Source organism: Populus alba, chromosome 15, assembly GCF_005239225.2.
Source record: "Populus alba chromosome 15, ASM523922v2, whole genome shotgun sequence".
In the NCBI taxonomy this organism is placed as follows: domain Eukaryota; kingdom Viridiplantae; phylum Streptophyta; class Magnoliopsida; order Malpighiales; family Salicaceae; genus Populus; species Populus alba.
This window is the reverse complement of record NC_133298.1, coordinates 9,125,276-9,140,971: the sequence shown is the minus strand read 5'-3', so window position 1 is coordinate 9,140,971 and position 15,696 is coordinate 9,125,276. Positions and strand designations below refer to the sequence as shown.

The 15,696-nt window shown below is 38.6% G+C and overlaps 1 pseudogene; it reads right to left on the bottom strand.

Annotated features, from left to right (window-relative positions):
- Positions 1-15,012: 15,012 nt before the first annotated feature.
- The window catches only part of LOC118044542 (beta-glucosidase 44-like), a 3,824-nt pseudogene continuing 3,140 nt past the window's right edge, over positions 15,013-15,696 (bottom strand).

The following is a 15,696-nucleotide window of genomic DNA, read 5'->3' as shown; positions in this document are numbered from 1 at the left end:
GTTGAACCATCTTCTTATGCAAAAAATCTGTCTCTTGCGTGAACATGATTCAAGCAAACGACTCGAAAGGCAGAACTCCTATCAAAGCAATGTGACAAGAGAATACTTATAATGTATGGCTGTTATTTCGTTCACAATAAATACATTTTTATTGGCTGCATCCATACCCAATAAAACATGCATTTTTTCAATCATGCATCCATCACAATCATACATTTTTCTCATACATCTATGCATGCATCTGCAGATTAAGAAACATAGGTCCCCTCCTAGAATCCACAACACTCGACAAAGAGCAAGAATGGAAAACGAAAGAAGGGCACAACCAGAAGCTCAGTACCAAAGAGAACTTAAGAGTTCGGAATGATGTGGCACACTTAACCAGTATGTTTAGAGCAAATATTAAGAGCCAGAGATGGAGAGGGAACATCCACTCAACCTAAATGAAGCGCCAGCAGCAGCTCAAATTCCTGTCGCACCTATAAACATAGGGGCAAATACACCAACTAAGCAGAGTCCTGCTCGGCCCATCCAAATCCCTATTACACTGGATTTAACAAACGAAGATCCACATGACTTTAAATTCTCTAATCATGAAGGAGATGATAAGTGGACTGCCCTAGAAGAGAGGCTAAGGGCAATTGAAGGAAATGATTTGTTTGACCCAATTAGGGCCGCTGAAGTATGTTTAGTACCTAATATTGTCATTCCAAAGAAGTTCAGAGTGCCGGAGTTTGTTAAGTATACTGGGATGGAATGCCCGAAGACCCATCTCCGCTCCTACTATAACAAGATGGCAGAGGTTATCCACGACGATAAAATGTTAATTTACTTCTTCCAGGATAGCCTGACCGGATCGGCCCTCAGTTGGTATATGAGGTTAGACAATATTAGGATCAGGAAGTGGACGGACTTGGCAGACGCTTTCTTAAAGCAATACAAGTTTAATCTAGAGATTGCTCCTGATAGGACCAGCCTGATTAGCATGGAGAAAGGAACTCAAGAGTCCGTAAGGGCTTATGCTCAAAGGTGGCGTGACCAAGCTATCAATGTGCAACCTCCGCTGATAGAGACAGAAATGGTGACTTTGTTTGCCAATACTTCCAGGGCTCTATACTATGAACACCTTATGGGTAGTTCAGCACAACATTTTTATGATGTTGTGCGGATCGCCGAGAGGATTGAACAAGGGATCCGAAGTGGGAGAATTGCAGAACCTCTAGAGAAGAGAGGTTTCATTGGAAAGAAGAAAGAAATTGAGGTGAACAACCTAGAAAGGAGAAGCAAAAACTATCAAATACCTACCCCCCGAGTCACTAATATTAACTTTTCCAAACCCCCCACTCCAAACCAGCCCAATCAAATGAAATTCCCAGCAAATAACCACAACAATTACCAAAGAAAGGATAAGCAACCATCAGAAGAACAACTACCTCCTTTACCAATAACCTTAAAAGAGTTGTATGCCAAGCTGTTAAGTATTGGGCAGATAGCTCCCCTACCCATACCACCTATGCAACCACCTTTTCCTGCCTGGTACAACCCTGAGGTGACTTGTGAATACCATGCTGGTCACGCGGGCCATAGCATTGAGGCTTGCTTTGCTTTTAAAAGAAAGGTGTTACAACTGATCAAAGTGGGATGGGTCACTTTGAGGATTCACCTAATCAGAATTCAAACCCTTTACCTAAAACATGTGATGGTAGGGGAGGAGGTGAATACCATGGAGATTGGTAGCAAAAAAGAGGGTGTTGAAAGTGACCATGGCCAAGCTTTACTTGATGTTGGTGCAGTCTAGACATTTGGAAGAAACGACTGAATGCTGCACAAGGGAAAGTAACTTTTGCCCTTTCCATAAAAAGGAAGGGCATCACATTGATGAATGCATTGAATTTCATCAAAAAGTTGCAAGAATGCTAACTCTAGGAGAGTTGAGGATTGAGGACGTAAGTGACAATGAAGAGGTAGAGATGATAGAGAAATGTAGAATCCAATCAACAACTAATGGTCGCTCAAAACTGGTATTAACTAGGCCCTCATATGCAAGCAAAGTAAACTATGGAGTGATGCCTGAAGATTATGGTTATACTTCGAATATCGAAACTCCTTTGCCGCTGTTCCGAACTGAGATAAGTGGGCTAACTCGGAGTGGTCGTTGTTTCACACCTGAAGAACTAGAAAGACAAAGGAAGGCTAAAGGCAAGGAGGTGTTGGACCTTGATAAAGAGTTTGAGGTGAATAAACCTGTGACTGAGGAAGAAACAAATGAGTTCCTGCTAAGATAGTGGACCAGTTGAAGAAGACCCCTGCTAAGATCTCCATCATGTCATTAATACTCAGCTCCGAGCCACATCGGAATGCTTTGCAAAAAGTATTGAATGAGGCCTATGTGCCCCAAGATATTGAGCAAAAGACTATGGAACATCTAGTAGGAAGGATTCATGCTGCCAATTACTTGTATTTCACGGAAGATGAACTTGACGCTGAAGGAACTGGACATAACAAACCCTTGTATGTCATGGTCCGATGCAAAGATTGCCTCGTCGGCAAGGTTCTCATTGATAACGGCTCGGCCCTGAATGTGTTACCAAGGCATATGCTAGATGAAATGCCGATAGATCCCTCAGATATGCAACCCAGTGTGATAACGACGATAGCGTATGATGGCTCATCAAGGCCAGTTGTAGGGTCAATTGAGGTCGAACTAGCTGTGGGTCCACAAGTCTTTCTAGTAACCCTTCAAGTGATGGATATCCACCCTTCCTATAGCATGCTGTTAGGAAGGCCATGGATACATTCGGCGGGAGCTGTCACCTCTTCGCTACATCAATGTTTAAAGTACATTGCCAACGGTGTCCTGGTTACTGTTAAGGCTGAGGAGACTATATCGATGGTAAGAAATGTGGCGGTTCCATTCATTGAAGCAGAAGATTGTAAGGACGGAAACCTTCATGCATTTGAGGTTGTGAATACCGAGTGGGTGCCCGAGAACACTGTGGTGAGAAAGCCAGAAATCTCGGAAGCCACTAAAATGGCCGCTAAAAGCTTTTTGAAAAACAAGATTCCTTTCCCATACGATATGGAGCAAGGAAGGCCTGAATGGATGGGTATAATCAAATTGAGAGCTGCAGAACAGAGGTTTGGGCTTGGATATAAGCCCAAGAAAGAAGATTACAAACGAGCTGCTGGTGCAAGAAGGGAGAAGAGAATGGCTAGGATTGAAGGAAGGAAGCCTGAAGAAGAAAACTTAGCCATCCCTCCAATCAGGATTACATTTCCAAAGGCCGCCTATGTGATACAACCTGCTGGGGGACATGGAGACCTCTTTCAGAAGTTTTCTTCAATGAACATAAACACCCTGGAGGAAAATCAAGTCAAAGACATTGCTGAGAAATTTGAATCCGAAAGGAGGATCGAAGAGCTGCCACAATTAACCATCCACACTTTGGAAGAAGTCACCGTCAAGACTTTTGTTCGGAAACTAGCCGAAGGGGAGAAGTTCCAGAATTGGGAGACCCAAGAAGCTCCATTGGTTTTTAAAATGTAATCAACAATGACTTGTTGGATTATATTTTTATTTATGTTGTTTGCCTTTTTTCTGTTGACAATCGAGGCTCAAGATGTCAATTGGATTTTATTTTGTTGTGAGCTAATCTTTTGTTTTTAATGAGATCATGCATTTTCAAAATTCATCTTGATGTCTTACTATGCATTTACACATCACCTTCCGCTTTCAGGAACCCTGAAAGTGGATCCTCCACAACAACACCTGCACTTTACATTGAGAATGAATGGCCAAAATTTAAAGAATACATAGTGGCTGTAGAAGATGAGGAATGGGAGGAGGAAAACATATGGGAATTCAAAAAATTAATAGAACAACACGAACAGGCTTGGAGGCCCGCTAAAGAGGAACTTGAAACCATAAATGTAGGCAATGAAGAAATCAAGCGAGAGCTGAAGATAGGGACTTTGATCACCCCTGAAGCAAAGGAAGAGTTGATTGCACTGCTCAAAGATTATGTGGATGTCTTTGCCTGGTCCTACGAGGATATGCCTGGTTTGGATACGGACATTGTAGTACATAGAATACCACTGATGGAAGGATGCAAGCCGATTAAGCAGAAGTTAAGGAGAACGCATCCGGAGGTCTTAATCAAAGTAAAGGCGGAAATTGAAAAACAATGGGACGCTGGTTTTTGGAAGTAGTGAAGTATCCACAATGGGTGTCAAACATAGTGGTGGTACCCAAAAGGAAGGTAAAAATCAGGGTTTGCGTGGACTTTAGGGATTTAAACCGGGCTAGCCCTAAAATAATTTCCCTTTACCACACATAGATATGTTAGTTGATAATGCAGCACGCAGCTCCACATATTCCTTCATGGATGGGTTTTCAGGCTACAATCAGATAAGAATGGCGCCAGAGGATAGGGAGAAGACAACCTTTGTAACACCATGGGGAACCTTTTGCTACAAAGTCATGCCATTTGGTTTAAAGAATGCTGGGGCCACTTACCAAAGGGCTATGGTGACTTTGTTCCACGACATGATGCACAAAGAGATTGAAGTATACGTGGATGACATGGTTGCTAAATCTAAAGAGGGAGAGAATCATGTCCAAATATTGAAGAAATTATTTGAAAGATTAAGGAAATATAAGTTGAGGCTTAACCCAGCAAAGTGTTCATTCGGGGTGAAATCCGGTAAGCTGTTGGGGTTTGTGGTGAGTGACAAAGGGATAGAAGTGGATCCTGAAAAAGTAAAAGCTATTCAATCTATGCCACCCCCCAAGACTGAGAAGGAGGTGAGAGGTTTCTTAGGAAGGTTGAATTACATCGCTCGGTTTATATCCCATTTAACCGCGACTTGTGACCCAATCTTTCGTTTGTTGAGGAAGAAGAACCCTGGAATATGGAATGAAGAGTGTGATAAAGCTTTTGATAAAATCAAGCAATACTTGCTAAATCCACCTCTGCTTGTTCCTCCTGTCCCAGAAAGGCCATTGATTTTATACCTAACAGTAACCGAAACGGCAATGGGATGTGTGCTTGGGCAACATGATGAAACCGGAAGGAAGGAAAGGGCCATTTATTACCTAAGCAAGAAGTTCACGGAATATGAGTCTAGGTATACTGTGATTGAGAAGCTGTGCTGCGCACTAGCATGGGCTACAAAGAGATTACGTCAGTATATGTTGTATCACACTACATGGTTAATTTCCAAGTTAGACCCGTTAAGGTACATTTGTGAAAAGCCTTATCTATCTAGCCGAATTGCAAGATGGCAAGTTCTTTTGGCTGAGTATGACATAGTATATATGACAAGGAAAGCCGTGAAAGGGAGTGTTATTGCCGATCACCTGGCTGACCATGCTATGGAAGATTATGAGCCGTTAAACTTTGACTTCCCCGATGAAGATGTGTTTGCAATCGAGGAAGAGAAATCAGATTGGTGGGTTATGTACTTTAATGGTGCTGTAAATGTATGTGGTAACAGAGCGGGGGCAGTGATAATCTCTCCTGATAAGAAGCAGTATCCGGTTTCAGTTAAGCTGCAGTTCGGGTGCACCAATAACACGGCTGAGTACGAAGCTTGCATTCTTGGTTTGGAGGCTGCATTAGAGATGAACATAAAAAAGATAGATGTTTATGGAGACTCAATGCTGATTATTTGCCAAGTGAAAGGAGAATGGCAAACCAAAGAAGAGAAGTTAAGGTCTTACCAAGAATACCTGGCTAAGCTGGCTAAAGAATTTGAGGAAATAGAGTTCACCCATCTGGGAAGGGAAGGGAACCAGTTTGCAGATGCTTTGGCCATACTAGCATTTATGGCCAAGATAGACTTTGGGCACAAGGTACAACCAGTACACATCAATATCAGAAATAACCCCGCTCATTGTTGCTCAGTCGAAAGAGAAGCGGATGGAAACCCGTGGTACTATGATATCAAGAATTTCATACAAAACCAGGCATATCCCATGGGGGCATCCAAAATCGACAAGAAGACCTTGAGAAGGTTGGCAATGGATTTTTATCTGGATGGGGAAATTTTGTATAAGAAATCATTTGACGGGACTTTGTTGAGATGTTTGGATGAATTTGAGGCAAAAAGCACGGTACGGGAAGTCCATGAAGGGATTTGCTCAACTCATGCTAATGGACATGTGATGGCCAGGAAGATACAAAGAGCCGGGTACTTCTGGATGACGTTAGAGAAAGATTGTATCGATTATGTCCGGAAATGTCATAAGTGCCAAGTATACAATGACAAAATCAATGCTCCTCCAGCTCCTCTGTTTAATTTAACATCTCCATGGCCCTTCGCGATGTGGGGAATTGATGTGATTGGACCGGTAAACCCAAAAGCTAGCAATGGTCATAGGTTTATTCTCGTGGCTATCGACTACTTCACAAAATGGGTAGAAGCTGGGTCATTTGCTCATGTGACGCAAAAAGTGGTGAAGAAGTTTATTGAGAGAGATTTGATATGTCGGTATGGTCCACCAGAAAAGATTATAACGGATAATGCTCAGAATTTCAACGACAAGATGATAATAGAGCTCTGCACTAAATGGAAAATCAAGCATTCCAATTCTTCGCCGTACAGACCTAAGATGAATGGTGCGGTAGAAGCTGCTAATAAAAATGTCAAAAAGATTATTCAGAAGATGGTAGTCACCTATAAGGATTGGCATGAGATGTTGCCATTTGCCCTTCATGCATATCGCACCGCAGTTCGAACCTCAACAGGAGCCACCCCGTACATGTTGCTGTATGGAATGGAGGCGGTGATGCCTTTAGAAGTGGAAATCCCATCATTGAGAGTGTTGTTAGACTCTGAGCTGGAAGAGGTAGAATGGGCAAAAGTTAGATATGAACAGTTGAATCTGATTAGTGAAAAGAGGATAGCCGCGATCTGTCATCATCAACTCTACCAAAGAAGGATGGCTAAATCATATGACAAGAAGGTTCGACCTCGAGGATTCCACGAAGGAGATCTTGTACTAAAGAAAATATTACCTTTACCTGGAGAAGATCAGAGTAAATGGGCACCTAACTATGAGGGGCCTTATGTGGTGAAGAAAGCATTCTCAGGAGGAGCTTTGTTACTTTCTGGAATGGATGGAGAAGATCTAGTTAGGCCTGTGAATGCTGACTCTGTAAAGAAATACTACGCTTGATGTATTTCGTAATTTCCCAGTCAATAAAATAAATTTCGGCCATGATTTCTCTTTGTAAAGAGTGTTTATATATATATATATATGTAAATTTCGGCCATGATCTCATAGCATTTGAAATCTTTTACTTAAAAGAACTTTTTATGGCATGACTAAGGAGATGACTCCATCAATTAGAGAGAACCAAATCAAATCTGCTTGACATATATTTGCACACCACACTAGGGGGCAAGAAGTGCACGAAGTGCACATAGGGGTCCATAGTGAACCAAAACCCAAAGGGGTATCATAATAAAAACTTCTAGAAAAGCATCTTTTATAAAATTTGCTAATTGCATTAAAAGTTCAGTTTTCATGAACAAAACCAATTTTTTCCTTTGGCACAAAACTCAATGGAGCAAGAAAGGGCCCCATAAGGAACCAGAGATCTCTTTACTAAAAGGATACGAATGATATTTCGGTTCATGAGAAAAGCTTGAAACAAGAGCGAAGAGGTTTACGACGAAAGGGGGACCTATGTTTCCAAGATAGGTAACAAAAACATACATGCATATTAACCATAATACATTGCTTTCAACATTTGTCAGATCAGGGTTTCATCACCATTTCTCAGGTAGTACGTTTTTTAATCCTATCTCTTTTCGAGTGCGCTGTATGAGCCCTCACTTCTTGGGTAGTGCGTTTTCTAACCCTACCTCTTTTCGAGTGCGCTGTTTGAGCCCTCACTTCTTGGGTAGTGCGTTTTCTAACCCTACTTCTTTTCGAGTGCGCCGTTTGAGCCCTCACTTCTTGGGTAGTACGTTTTCTAAACCCTACCTCATTTCGAGTGCGCCTTTGAGCCCTCACCAACATTTTTCCTTGGGTAGGTCACCCATCACAATGAGACCATGTTTTTTTCTGGGTAGGTCACCCATAAGAATGAGACCATTCTCCATTTTTTTTTACCTGGGTAGGTCACCCATAAGAATGAGGCCATTCATTCCCCTGGGTAGGTCACCCAAAGAATGAGACCACTCTTCCTTCTTTTTTTTCTTGGGTAGGTCACCCATCACAATGAGACCATATTTTTTCCTTGGGTAGGTCACCCATCACAATGAGACCATTTTTTTTCTGGGTAGGTCACCCATAAGAATGAGACCATTCTCCATTTTTTTTTATCTGGGTAGGTCACCCATAAGAATGAGGCCATTCCTCCCCCTGGGTAGGTCACCCAAAGAATGAGACCACTCTTTTTTTTTTTCCTCGGGTAGGTCACCCATCACAATGAGACCATTATTTTTTCTGGGTAGGTCACCCATAAGAATGAGACCATTCTCCATTTTTTTTTTACCTGGGTAGGTCACCCATAATAATGAGGCCATTCTTCTCCCTGGGTAGGTCACCCAAAGAATGAGACCACTTTTTCCCTTTTCCACTCGGGCAGGTCACCCATCATAATGAGACCACACACATATTTTTTGTATTGGTTATGAGTAAAGGAATCGCCGGATGGGATTCCAGGTTAAAGATGGGATCTCGGATGGATTTCCATGTTGATCAAACTAAAGTAAGAATTCAGAAGATCGCTGGATAAGGATCTCGAGATGACTAAATTTGGATCATAGTTTTTGGGCTAAAGAGGATTGTTGCAAAAGACAAGGTTTCAGATCAATTAAGCTTCGACCAGATCAGTTTCGGGAGTTCCGTTGTGGGTTTATCTTTATAACACTTACTGCGCAAAACCCATGCTCCGTAAGTATTATAAAGAGGGGGCATCTGTTGTAACCCATTTTTGGGTCCCCATGAAAAATAAAATAAATAGCCAAAAAAGGTTAGAAAAATAACAGGAGGCAGAAGCGCTCGGAAAACAGTCAGAAAATTGGTCAAGGAATTTAAAAATACAAGGATTGAATTTTTGACAGTATATTCTTGAAGGATGAAAGCCCTATTGAGAAGGAAAATTTGAATTTTGAGGAGAAAAGCCCAAATTTGGATGATTATGGATTTAATTGAATTTTTTTTTGAATTTATAGAAGATTTGATTGCAAGAAAAATTGATTTTTAAGTCAATTTGGGCTTTAATTAGAAGAAATTTAAGTTCTGGGGCCAAAATATATTTTTTAGGAATTTATTGGGTCAAATCAGGGTCTTAATTGCATAAATATTGAAGTTTAATGGCCAATTAGGGGTTTAATTGTGAAAATCCGAAACCGGGGACCAATTTGGAGAAGGCGCAAAGATAGAGGGGGCTGTTTGGAATTGATTCAGGGGCTTAATTGAAGAAATTGGAAGTTTATTGGTCAATTAGGGGTTTAATTGCATAAATCAGAGTCCAAGGACCAAAGTGGAAAACGCGGCCAACTATGGGGACGGACCGAAAATTGGCAGGGATGAAATTGAGTTAAACAAAGATGATTAAGGACTGATTCAAAAAATGTTCTGGCGCCTTTTCTTTTAAAATGAAACGGCGCGTTTTATCCAAAACGACGCCGTTTCATGCATAATAATTAAAAAAAAAAAGAGACCGAACGGTGCCGTTTTGAACGGCACTGTTCACTTTCTTCTTCCCCCGAACATTACAGCGGGGAAGAAGGAAAAGTTTGTATTTTTTTTATGTTTTGCAGGTCCCTCTTGCCACCAACCGACCGAGGCCCCACGCTGGTGGCCCACCGACAGAAGACGCTGGCCGACCACCCGCCGCGCTGCCGAAGCCGAGGGAGGCCCGCCTGGATAGCCGCTCCCCGATAGTCGCTCCTCGACCCGCTCCTTGGCTCCATGGTGAAGCCACGCCTGTTAGTTCTATAAATAGAGAACCGAAGGAACTCGAGAGGGGACGAAAAAAAAAACAGAAGAGGAACCCGAAGAGAACAAGAAAAAAACGAAGAGAGAGAGAAGGAGAGAGAAACCACAGAACTTAAGAAACAGCCACCGAAAATCCAAAACTGAGAAGCTTGGGAAAATTTGAAGCCGATAGGAATCTCAGGAAACCGAAGCAGAAGCAACAAACCGGGTGAACGACGACGAACCGTGGGAAAAGCTGTAGCGCCGCCTGACTCGCCGTCCGTAAGCCACGACGCTGCCGCCACCGCAGCACCGCCAGCAAGCCACCGTCTCCACCGCACCAGGTACGCTTCCTTTCCCCCCCTGCATTTTTTTAAAACCTGCATCAGTTTTGCCTCCTGCATGCAGAATCATGCTGCATGCAGGAGGCGGGGGGGAAAATAATCCCCCCCCCCCGTTTTGTTTTTTTTTAGTTCTCTAGGCCAGATGGTGTCTGGCCCAGAACTATGTGGGACGGGCCAGAGGGACCTGGCCCGATCCGGCGGTCTGGGCCGTGTCCGGCCCAGACCGAGGTTATTTAGTTTTTGGGCCGAGATCGGCCCAGTACCGGTTGGCCGAGATCGGCCCAGTACCTGTTGGGCCAAGTTCGGCCCAACGCCTTTTAGGGTTGGGTCCGGCCCAGTTTAGTTGGGTCGGCCCAGCCCACTTAATATATATATTTATTATATTATTATATTTTATTATTATATTATATTATGCATGTATATATATAAAAAAATCCGAAAAGTTTTTTTTTTTTTTTTTAATATATTGTTGTTTCCTTTTCATATATATATTTTTTATATACATTGGTTTGTATTTTTATATTGTGGAGACACAAACTCAGTGTTTTAAATACCTGGTTTTCGTCAAAACATCCAGAGTTTCAAAGATAAAAATGTCTGTTTGCTTTCAAAAATTCTAAAAAATATCCTTAAGAATATTGTGGATTTTCCTGCACATTTGTTTATGATTTTTTATATTGGTTTGTATTTTTATACCGTGGAGATACAAATTCAGTTTTTTTAAATACCCGTTTTCGTCGAAAAAAATATATTTACAAAAAAAAATGCTTTCTTGCGTGTTGCATACGGCCAATACTCTAACATGTTTTGAATGTTCTTTTAAAAAAAAAAAATATTTTTGAAGCTTCGAAAGTGTGTTTTCGCATAGATTTCTTAAACACAAATTATTTTCTTGCATTTTTGGATTTTACAACATGTTTTGTAAAACTCCAAAGGGTATTGGCCAATATTCCAAAAAAACTATAAAAATCTTTTTGGGAAGAAAATTTATTTATTATTCACCGCTAATGTTTGGATAAAGAAATCCTTAAAAAGGATGAATATCCAAAATATTATTGGGAGTAATAAATCCGTACACATTCTTGAAAGAAGCCTTGATTATAATCGAGGACATTTCAAAATTTTAATTTTTTTTTCCCACGATTTATGAGTCGCAAACTCTTGAAATACTAAAGGGAAAAATGAGCTTTCAAAGCACATGGAATCTCCTTAGATTTCTATCCAAAATCAATTGACGAGCCTAGAAAATACCAACACCATAGCAATTACAAAGCAAACCAAACACCAAGCAGCTTACCTTAGGTAGGGCGTACTAGGGGTGCTAATACCTTCCCTTTACGCAACCAGTCCCTTGCCTTAGAATCTCTGAAAGACCAGTTAGGGTTCCTAGTGACCAAAATACTAGGTGGCGACTCCAAAGAACCAAATCAGCAAAACAGAACAAAACGAAAGTCGCCTGTCGAATGTCGCAAAACACCAAAAAAAATTTTTGTTATGTTTTTTGGGGTGCGACATTTACTTTGTAGTGATTGGTATGATGATATGAATTTACTCACAATTTTTATCTCTACACTCCTTATGAGCCTCATATCAATCTTTTTAAGGACGATCATTAAGCAACGAGAGACCTTTGAGACCAGGTAGTAACTTATCTCATGTGCATATAATGGGTTAGATCCTATCGAATAAGATGAATTTTTTTAAGACAATAATAAATAACAAGTATGTATATAATTTTGCATGATGCATCCATTTGCATATTTCATTTATTTTGTATGCACTCTAGTGAATGAAGAAATATGAGCCACCTAACATCCAAATCCCTTTTAGAATATACTCAAAGGGTTAAAAGCATAGACATCATAATAAAGGTGATATCCATGCTCACGTGTATGTTTGAACTAGTTTAAGAAGCCCTCTTTATAAAGATATTAGAAGATGCCCCAAAACATTCAATAGTAAACCTCATTTTGTAGCTTGGATCTCAAATACATGCAATCCTATCATTATCTTCCTCTCTATACCAGAAAATATATAGTGCCTTTTTAAACCTCATGCATGTTGAAAGCCATGAAATAGTCAACACAAATTTAAAAAACCAAACATAAAAAAGAAGAAGATAATTTTAGAGTTGGCCTTGGCGAAAGTAAGAAGTGAAAATAATGACTTACTAGACCTTCTATAGGAACAACAACATCTTCCTTAAAAATTACAAGATAAACTAAAAGCTCCATCTGAGTTCAAGACAAAATAGGATCACCCAATTATTGAAATGGCATAATGATAAGTCATGGAAAATGAACAACCAAATGATTCCTTTGAGCCAATAAGGATGAGATAGTTGCGAACTCTTAAACAAGTGTAAGGTATCCATGGCTACAAGTTTAACAACAAAAAGTTGTTGGAACAAGCCTTTATGTACAACTCTTTCATTGATAAGAAGTCATATTTTAGGTTCCTATAATATATATGTGATTGCATATTAAACTTATTGTAGACAATAGCACATCCACTACTCGTACTTGTTACTAGGTATTCTAACACAACTCAAGGATGTTTATAAAGGTTTGCCCGAATATCCTTCAAACACATCTTACATAAATATCTGCACTGTAAAAAGCCTCTGTTAGATGAACAAATTAGAAGATTCACAAAGGACATCTTTTATTATCCTTTGTACTCTTATTGGTTCATTAAAGCACCAAAAACCCTAGCTTATATGTAGAAACAGTTGTAGGAACAATATATTAAGACAATAAACAATCATTTGACATTGTATGAGGAACATTCAAGGGTGTGAGTGATGGAATCATTTATTTACCCATAAATATTGAGGAAACATCTTGTAACCAAACCACATGAAAAATATAGGAAGAAAGGCCTCAAAGTCAAATTTAAGGATTTTTGGGATATAGGTTGGAATGTGACCATAAGAAGGAAACAATTCATAATAAGATAGTTAAAAATGCATTAGAGAAACTAGAGAAGACCTGGGGAGGTAAGGAGCCTATATGACATGTGCATGCAATATCATACTTTGTTGAAAACTTGTTTCTGTAAATAGGTTTTTAAGTTTTGGGGATGTTCTGCACTTTCATTTTCAATATCTTTGTTTATGTTAGTATTGTTTTCAAATGAATAAATGTTATTAGGAAAGTATCGTTTGACACTTTAATCTTCCTCTTCACTTGATTAATATAATGATAATTTATCAAAAATGGTTGATCTCTAAGATCCATCAAGATGCTAAAAAGCACCCCTACCCTTTCAAAACATTGTGACCAGTCAGTTTTATGAAAAAATCTTTTCTTAAAAAATAAATAAATGTGCTTTTGATTTCAAAAAATAATTTGATGTTTTCTCAAATAGTGTTTCAACATCTTGTTTATAGGTTGTCGAATAAGTAATTAAGCAATTCTCACTCTAAAATGACTAATAACTTGAGTAAAAAAAGATAAAAAAAGGTTCAACAACTCATACATCATGTCTGTAAAATTGTATTTCTTTTTTTTATCAAAATGTAAAAATATATTATAGATCAAAAGTAACAAAGTCGACGGACTTGCGAGTCAATGTTTACAAACATGTATAACCTAATGGGAAGAGACTCCCAAGAAAAGCTAAATAAAACAAACAAATACAAAATTACAACAAATGAAATTAAAGCTGCATTTTAGATGTATGTATAATGATATGTAGTGGATTTAATAGTCATATACTTGTGAGACACGGTTCTTTGCAAATCCAAACAAAACTATATTGGACTAGTTAAGATTTATCAGCTCTAATTACTTACACTTGAAATGAGAAAAAACCATCTTTATTTTTCCTTTCATATTAAAAAATATTTAAGTTTTCATGCAGTCCTCTTTTCAGCTTATATGAGTTTTTTCTTCATAAAAAACCTAATATTTAACAATAAATCAATTAAAAAGCAAAAAAAAAAAAAGATATCAATTAGAATAAAATAAGATAATTTTTTTAGTGAGTATAACGAAGTAGTGGAAAGGATGGGGAACAATTTAAGTTTTGGAAACCCCACCACCAAGCAATTTAAAAATGAAAATAACAAAATAAATGAGTGGATAAAAACAGGAATGAAAAAGGAAGGTTATGGAAAGTTAAAAAATAAAAGAGGAGAAGAGTTTTTGGTGTCAGTATAAATAAGAGTGAGTGTAAACAGTGAGACGAGGGAATAAATAAATAATAAAAAACATAAGAAAATGGTGGAGTAAAAAATGCAATAAGAAAGAAAAACAGAAGAAAAAGTGTCTCTCGTCTAATTTTTTGATCTCTTTCAACCTCTCATCTATACACACTAAAAAAACTAGGTATTTTTTTTTTTTGGTATACTAGCTATTCTTTTTTCACGTAAAGAAGACTTAATCCTCTTCATCTCTTCCAAACATCATTTTCTCATTTTTCACAACTCTCTCTTCCACACTCACAATCACTTTTCATTTGTTATAAAAATGAAGAGAATGGAAATTCCCCTCCCTTTTATAGATGATTGTTCTCTTCATGTCATCATTAGTGACTTTTTATTTTTCTCAAACACTCATCACAACTAGGTCACTCTCTATTAACAACCATAACAACTGCTAATTAGTCCCTACATCATTGACCACAAACCTCTACTCCTATCACCAATTGACGCCTACTCATCCACTCACAGCAATGTCGTTACAATAACTAATCATTAACAATCGTCGATCAAGCCTCCATACAACACTAACCAACCACGGTTGCCAACAACTTTAGCTCATAACTAATAAATCACCGAAAACAAAAAGTAATAGTGACAGATGTATAAGATGATGTTTATATTTCCTATTACATAATCAATTCCTTACTGAGAACCTCTAAAAAACCAGTTAGGTTTTCTAATTGCCATAAAACCAGGTGATGATTTCTTTTTCATATTCTCACCCGTCTCACATTTATTTCGTTTCGATGTCCATATGGAACAAGGAATGGAAGGATCGTGTTAGCGTGATGATCATCCCTTACTAGCTTGTTGCTCTTCTTTAATTATAGCTGCTGCAAATAATTTAAAATCATCGTTAGAGTCATCACCATGAAAAAACATTTTATGTAATAAATTGTTAGAAGCCATAAAGATGGAATGAATAAAAAAATTAATAAAAATTTAGTTGAGATGGAGAAAGTGAGAGAAATGATGAAGGAAAATAAGAGTTTAAATGGTTTTTATATATGTTAAAATATAGCTGTTAAAAATATAATCATTGAAATATAGTCATTAAAATATAAACATTGTAGTATTTGAATTGAATTTTATAAATAATAATGATTAATCAATTAAAAAAAATATAAAAAATATATTCATGACTCGTTGTCGTAAATACTCTTGTCATACCTAATAGATTAAAATCCCACTCGCACCAAGTATTTAGG